Below are 8,452 nucleotides of genomic sequence, written 5' to 3'. Positions count from 1 at the left end.
CCCCCCCCCCCCCCCCACCCTCTGCCCAAGCATCCCCACAAGGCTGCAGGGTCTGCACAGTCTGTGACTGCGAATGGCAGGGGCAGATTAAAGCAGGTTCCTTGGGATTCAGGCCTGGCAGTATGTGGAGGCCCGATACAGCAGTGAGAAACCAAGGGCCTTTTTAAAACAGATGAGAGGGGAAGATTAAGCAGGTGGGTCTGGGAGGAAGACAACAGAACTGGGAAGAGACTGTATGGATGGGTTTTGGGCAGGGGCTTATAGTATTGCAAGCCCAGACGTAGGCCCAGCATGGCTCGATCAGCTTCTGGTAAATGCTGTGTTCATTTAGAGACTGCATGCTCTGCAGGTCAATGGGAGCCAACTCAAGCTGGCGCCAAGTGTGCCCAGAATATACTGGCTGAACACGTCCCATAACTGTGATCTGCGATCTGGCCAGATAGCCGCCTCAGGTCAGCACTGTGCACCTGGCTGGTGATGACACACTGAGCTCCTGCTTCCCACGCACCCTTTCCAACAAAGTAACAGAGCACCAGTGGCACAGCCGTCTAAGGATCATTCCTACAGGAGGCTGCAACACTCAGAATAAGAGACTCATACTCTCCCCTTCACAAAGCCATGCTGGCCACATGACAGTAAGGAGCTCCCAAGTCTCAAACATCTTTCCTGCAAGGGGAACCTCCAGCTGTGAAGCCCTCATCTCTCATGATGCTGGGAGCCACACGCGTGTCAAAAGACCATACAGATATGGGAAGAGCTAGCCGGGGCGTGACTGGGTTGGTTTATGTCTCCAGAACCATTCCACTAACATGGGCACTGTTGACCCACAGCATCACGCACCAAGTGTGGAGATTAGCTGTGCCCTAATAAGGTACCCATCCCCCTGCTGTGGTACCAAGCCCGCTTCCTCAGCAGAGGACCTTTGCTATGAACAGCCTCAAAGAACGTAGAATCAGGACAGAAATTACTGAGTGCAGGGGGGAAAGAGGAGTGAAAGGGTACATAAAGCATTCTGTCTGAACCCACGGAAAAAACAACTTACTGGGGAATTGAGAGATACTTTTGCTTAATTCACCAGTGGATTTATCTGTGGAAAGAGAAACATACTGAAAACAAAGGGATATCAGCTAAGGGGAAAGACTGGGCTGGAGATCTCAGCACACAGGTAGGTAAAAGTTGAAAAGGAAGCGCTAATTAGCACAAGGACCACTGCCTTCCATTAATAGCTTGTCACTGTTTCCTTGATGTTGCTGAAGGCAGGGAAGTTGGTATGTGTGATGCTTACCTGTCTCTATCTCATTAACAGGAGGCAGGGTGAGAATAGACATTTATTGCCTGCATCACAGATAGAGACGGGGCCCTTTTACTCAGTCTAATTAATGAACTGACTTTTGTACAGGTAGGGAGGAGGGTGAAGATATTTGAAAGACACCCACAAAAACATATGCTTACACATACACAGTACAAACACAAACACACTTATATAGCCATGAATGCGGGCACACAGACACACCCATCAGATACAGATGTCAGGATTTAAAAACCCTTGGGTCTGACAGACCACAGACATTTTTACCAATGGCAAATACACTGCTGACTGGAAGAAAAAAAAATGCTTTTGGATCAGCAAAGCACATGCAAAAAGGAGCCAGAGCTATCTTATTCACTGGAAAAATAAAACAAAAGAAGTATCATCCACTTGCCTTTAAATAAATAAAAACTAAATACATTGCTTGACCCAAGTCCAGTTTGCTGCAAAAAGGGGGGATAATCTATTGTCTGTTCACAGATAACAGAATCCAAAGTATGGAACTTCCCAACAAAGAAATAGGCCATTCCAAGCAAAGATAAATCTGCATTGCGTCTAATCACTTCCAAAGTAAAATATGGACAATTCTTCCAGCAGTTAAAAAAGATTAGATCTCCTGTTTAATATACAAAGGCCTCCCTTCTCCTCTCGACACATGGAACAGCTCCCATTAACGACAGTGGAGAGAACAAGTATGCAAATCAAGGAGAGAATGCAATGGCAGCAAATATTTGTGAGCTTGCAATGTACATCTGTGTGGAGTGATTACGCGGGGAGGGGGGATTGTTCATGTGTACATATGTTCCTGTGGGCATCTATTTCTTCCCGATTATATAAATCCAATAAACAAGCTGAAGATTCTTCAAGATACAACCAAAATGCCCTAAGAAACAAACCTAGGCAGAACTGAAGGCAAAGGAAACATCAAGGCCATTTCTCAGGGAACAAAGAAAATTCCCCCTTCAGCATGCCTATGTCTTCTTGACCATTTGGCTAAGATCAAGTGTAGGATCAGTTTTCTCTCCCCATCTATCCAAAGGAATGCAGCCAATCATCTAGTAAGTCTTTTTTCCCCTCTAGAGCTCCGACGTTACCATATGTGCAACTCCCTGACAGTGCAGATCTGATTGCAAACAGAAACATCACAACTAATTTTAAAAAAAAAAGAATTAAAAAAGAAAAAAACCTTTAGCTTGCAAAATCCAGCAGTTGAAAGAACTGAAATGCCAAAAATCACAGCTGCCCATTCAGCCCTGGAAAGGATGTGGAAAAAGGCAGAGATATTGTGCTAAAAATAGTACGTGATCATGTAATTAAAGACGCTATCACGGCACAGGCATGCATGGGGGTTGCAGTAAGGTTGCATGGGCAATCTTAAATCTGGCACCTCTGAACTTCCAAACGCTTGACTTTGCAACCTAAATAATGTTCATTTTAAATATACAGATAAAGCCCTGGAGTGAAAAAAAAAAAAATCATTGTGTCCAACCGTAACATTCCTGCATTGTGAGCAGGAAGCCTGAAACCTCAGCACAGACTTCTTGAAATACAGGACTAACATTACCTGGAAACAGAAGAAAGCTGTTCTCCTAGAGCGGGGTGGGGGGGAGAACTGGACCAGTGAGTCTAGTGAGACAGTCTCCCTCTCTTTCTCTCTCCTGCTCCACATCTCCCCGTGCCAAGAACTGGTAGCCCCTGCGCTGCCTCCGAATTTTGGAGATGGACGCCTGGAGCCAGGAGCTGGGGCCCTGAGAGGTTTATAATGGGAGCTTTCCCTACCGTTTCCCCCTTCCATGCCCACCTGCCAGAGCTGTGCCTGCTCTTCTTGCAATGTGGGCAGGGGCATGTGCATAACTCTCTAAAATGTTCACATTCAGTTATTATTTGAGGAGGAGGCGAAAATTTCCCTGAGGAGGGAATGGGGTGTGGACACATCTTTTATAACAGTTTATAACTCAGCTAAATCTGAATGGAATTTCACAGGACAAAGAAAAGGCAGTCCTCCAAGCCCCAGAGCCTCCCCCTGCTGAATTTCAAGGGTCTGCAGCAAACAATAGAGGTGTCAGAGTTTCTCAAAAAAAGGCTACAAGAATCTTGTGTAATAGAAAGTATTAGGCAACTGGTATATGGAAGTCATTGCCAGCTCCTCCTGGAATACAGGGCAAGGATACGTTGCATAGTCGGTCTTAGCCACTTTCATGTGGAATCTAAGCTCTGTGATAACCAGACTTCTCTACCGTATTTGGAGCAGACTACATTTTTCCTTATGTTAATTATAAGAGAAATGAGGGAGCGTGCAGGGACCCTAAAAAACTCATGTCATTATTTTTCACATCCAAGAAGCTGTGTTCACTGAGATCAAGCTGCCCCAAAATGTGACCTAACAGAAAATGCACCAAGAAATGATGTGCCTGTAAGTTATTCCTGCTTCCATGTTTGGGTTAAGCTCTGTAATGAAGTGACTTGTAGGGAAAGGGAAAGGACATAAGACTAGGAAACACAGTTTGACCATGATTCAGTGTTAATAATAAAAGACACATGAACATACAAAGAAAAAATATTACCAAGTTATTGGGACTAAAATCTGCTCTCACATGAGCTGCGCAGGATAATTCTACTGCTTCCCTGTTCTCACTCCCTGTATCTTAAATGTGCAGAGCAACAAAGCTGTGACAATTGTTCAACTGTGTTTGCTCAAGGCCTGTGTGGACAGTACATCCGGGAGTCAGGAATCCTCTTAGGCCCAGAGCCAGGCACTCCGACACACCCCAAACCAGGTGAGTTTTGGGGTCATTACTTGCGTTCACCTACTAAGCCATCGTGCTCTCCTTCTTCCCCACCCTGTGCCCCTCACCTCTCCCCTGCAGAGCTGGGATCTGGCGTGGGAAAGGCGTCCCTGGGCTTTTCACAAATCCAGTATCCCCTTGAACCAAAACCAATTAGCCTGGCCCAAGGTCCTGCCATTGAAGGACTGTCCCCTCTTTTCAAACCCTTTCAGTCTCAATTGCTTTAAGGAGCCTGTCTATGAATGAGCAGGGCCCACTTTAAGTGATACTTAAGCCAGGACCAGGGTGAAGGGAACGAGAAAGTCTCTATAGGAACAGCAATCTGAGTTTCCAAGAGACGGCTGACTGACGGAGACCGAGTTCAATGGATTTTTCGCTCCTGCGCTTCTGAGACAAATGTCCCTAAACTGAACCTGATCCAGTGAATAAACATAGCCAATGACACCTGGAATGGGGACTCCTGCTGAAGAGACTTGGAGCCAGATCCTCAGCTACTGTAAACTGATACTGCCGCATTGAAGTCAAGGTTGCTAAGCAGATTTCCACAGGCACCAGACCTGGCCCCTAAGATTCAAACAGGGGGATAGGGAGAGTTCGGAGAGGAACTGACTTGAACCAAAGCTTTGTTAAACAGTTGGAAAAGACAGTTCTGCTGCCTGCATCCTTGGGCAGCAAGCCATCACAAGGTAGCTGGGCTCAGCAAAGCAGAGGAGAGGAGACAGGGGCAAGAAACAAGCCACAAACAAGCCTGAAAAGAGTGACTTCACCGAGTCACGTGGTGCAGAGAGTCAGCAAGGCCAGCAAACACAGCCATCTTACACACACAGCAACGGTACACTCACAGGTCCCTTGAGGAACCTCATGGAGACCCTGTGCAATAGAAATGGGCATTTTTCAAAGCTGTGAGTGATAAAATTAGGACGTTGGGGTCCTGCGTCTACTCAGCTGCCATTTTGGCACATGAATAACTCTGCACACACCATCTCTGGGCAGGGGCAAACCTCTGCTCACCCTTGAACAGCTCCAACGCCTGCACCTGCACAGGCCTCCCAGAATCATTTGTCCCTTTGGGAGACAGGCGTGCAAATTCTGACATACGAGCACACACTTGTGTTTGCACGTGCAGAGGCCAGACATTGAGCATTCCCCGTTTACGCCAGAGCCCCATCCCCTGAACATTTACAAGAAGATTGGATGAAATTCCAGTAAGTGTACAAGAGAGGACAGCCCCACACTGACCACCAGCACTTCGGCTGGATAAAACCAGAAGGCCTCTTTTACCTCCTCCTTCTGTGATTTTATGGGTGAAGCTAGATAAAGACAGTAGCTGTATGGAGAGCAGACGGGCTTCAAGGTCCCATGCAAGAGACGGATGAAGTTAGAAGAAATGACAGGCACCGCTATCCAATCAGCATTTGGACCGAGGCTTCAAATGATCTCAGAGAAAACCCCGGTGGTAGGAAGTGATTGATGTCTAAGAGGATGTTAGGTCTCAGACAGCTTCTCTGAGCACAGACAGATTCTCAAACATGCAGGGAATGAACAGCCTCAGATGCACCGTAGGTGTCTGCGGTTTTTTGGCTACTCCTACCATCACGTGCAAATCACTCCCCTTTCAGCCTTGATCTGAACTGACTGGAAGACTAAACAGCTAGGAAGTGAACAAGAATGAAAGGGGATTGAGACCAGAGAGTCCTACAGCGGTGCTTTGTGCAGGGACAGAGGTGTGAGTGACAGTCTACGTCCATGCTCCCCTAAACGCACCGTTTTCAGGACATCGTTGCCTCACGCTTTCAGCTAGCACCTAACCACCTTAACCTGCCCCATTCGAGCACTGCCTGAAGGACAAAGACAGAGATGGCTTAGCTGCAGCTTTATGGAAAAATCTCATTCCCAAATTGCCTACGCTGAATATTGAAGCTCCACCATGCGTGGAAAGGAACTTAAGTATCCCACAGAGAAGAGAAAGCAAAGAGAATATCCACTAAACGTTCAGCCTGTTATTTTGTTCTGTTCTATTCTTTTTCAGATTCCATTACCACATCCATCGCTAGGGTATCCGATCACCAGGGCTGCCTCTGACTTGTGTGGGTTACAAGCACTCACGAGCCTTAGAAGATCAGGATGCGTCCTTGCTTCAGCCCCACCGTGCTGCACGGAAGCAATCCCACTGGAGCCAAGTAAGGTCTAAAGGATTCAACATTTTGTGGGCCCGTGGCTCGTCACACTCAGGTTGCATCTTGCCGAGCCCTAGCTACTGCCAAAGGACGGACTTTCATGATATTGATGTAATTGTGGCATTTGAAGGAGAGCTGAGCAAAACGGAACTGCCTCTCATGGATGGAGGGGGTGGTCAGATGAATGAATCAACACTAGCCACGGCAAGTAGCAAGGCTGAAGCACTACAAGACTGGGAGCGCCGTTTCTCCATTCAGAACACTACATGCCCTGAGGACAGATTTTTAACACATAAAAGCAGAAGGCCAACTTCTCTGCCAAGTTATTTTCTTTGGGGAAAAAAACAGACAGATCCAAAAAGAACAAAAGCTTGGTAGGGTTTGTTAAGTCTGACCCACAAGGCAGAAAACCTGGGCGCTGAGGCATTAATAGGTCAGCCCCTTCCGTAAATTTCCACCTACTTACTGCACCTACCCCACTGGGCAAACAAACACATTCTTGAATGCAAAAAATCCGGCCAAAGAGCATGCATCTACTAAATGTGTGAAGCGGTTCAAGTTTCACGCTGCTGTGCTGGGCCCGGTGCACAAATCCAATGTGCGTTGGCTCAGAGCATTAGATTAAAACTTTATGAGCCTAGGAAATACTTCATTTGCATCTGATTCTTTCTAACTGGTGCATGTGAAAACATTGTTCCTACACCCTGTTTAATTTCGTAAAGTCATATTTAACAACCATATTTTTTCTATATTTTTTCAAGTCATCTCTTTGTACTCTCATCTCCATCAAATTACAGAAGTTAGAAATGGAAGAGACCTATAGGCTTAGCTAGCTAATCTCCCTGCCTGTGCAGAAATATTCCCAACAGAATATATATTCTCCAGCACAGCTGGTCGAATAATTCATTGTGAATAATATTCGTTGTGAATTTTGGCATTATTTTCCATCAAATCATTACTCATGAATAAATGTATTCATTAACCACCCAGCTCAGTTCTCCCTTGCTTTGTTCATTCTAGTTTTAAAAGAGCTCAGATTAAGTAGTTTCCATCTGGATCGATGTTATTTCTCAAAGAAATATCTGAGAGTGCCATCCATTATAACACAGAGGCAAAATAAAAATAAAATAAATAGGAAGGAGGGACAATGCTACGGTCCATCCTTCTCACCTCCGCTTGCTTCCAAGTTTTCTGGGATTACACCGAGAATACATATTCCAGATGGTTTGGAGAGAACAAAGTTGGATTCGTAATGACACGTGTGTTGCTGTGTTCGGAATGAATGATTCATTCTGATCTTGCCGAGACTTTGTGCCACAGTTGAGTTCCATTTCTAGAAAATCCGTATCTTTAATTCTGGCGCTGCGTGTGGGACCCGGCAAATCATGGAATTACTGCTGTAACTTCGGATTAGTAACGCTTTCTAAATGATAGTCTAATTCCAGGCCTTCATGCTTTTCAGCGTTCAAACTCACACAGCCTTTTCCCTGGGAGGCCTCCTGTGGAATTAGTGCAGGCGTCCTCTTCTTCCTCTGCCCTTTTTAATTTCTCCAAAGACTTCTCATTAGAATATATAATAACCAGAGCTCCTCTGAAGTTTCTTTCTTGATGTATAGTCAGACTTTAATCTGGAGCCTCTTTATTTATTATTATTTGGGGTGGCTGTTTGTTCACCCCTCGGCTGCGAGGTTGATGAGCGCTTTGCCCTCGCTTTGCGGGACTTGTGGATTCGGACGCGTACAAGGTGGAACGGGTGTTTGCAAAGGCCACAAGAAAAGGACTCCTGGCTCTCGCTCCTTTTCCTCGTGAGAGTGCCAGTGGAAAGCTCAATCCAAGCAAAGCCCTTCTCTCAGGGACTACCCCTTTGGCATGGCATGACTTTGTACCCACCACGGAGCTGGAACGAAGATGCCAGATGAAGGAGGCTGGGGGATGCCTGAGAGCTCCTCGGCCCACATTGACCTGCTTCATTTTCAGGACAAAAGTTTGAGACTCAGTGGCAGGTTTCCAGCCAAGCCAGGCTTAGACCAGCCAAGGCTTAAACTGCCTGGACTTAAACTCAGCCTCCTCCCTGCTGAACTGCTCCAGAAGGCCAGAGCATGCTCTGGTGGACAAGAGCGGTCACCCCCCGCCGGACACTTGTGCAGCGAGGACACGGGTGACCCGGGGCAGAGCCGCGG

General features: G+C 46.4%; 1 long non-coding RNA gene across 1 annotated transcript in view; it reads right to left on the bottom strand.

Moving 5' to 3' along the window:
• LOC109288516 overlaps nucleotides 1–8,452 on the bottom strand; it is a 65,465-nt gene that overhangs the window by 56,391 nt on the left and 622 nt on the right. The window lies entirely within an intron of this gene.

This window comes from Gavialis gangeticus, unplaced genomic scaffold, assembly GCF_001723915.1.
Source record: "Gavialis gangeticus isolate Ggan-Ray unplaced genomic scaffold, GavGan_comp1, whole genome shotgun sequence".
NCBI classification, from domain to species: domain Eukaryota; kingdom Metazoa; phylum Chordata; order Crocodylia; family Gavialidae; genus Gavialis; species Gavialis gangeticus.
This window is presented reverse-complemented; position numbering and strand designations above follow the sequence as displayed.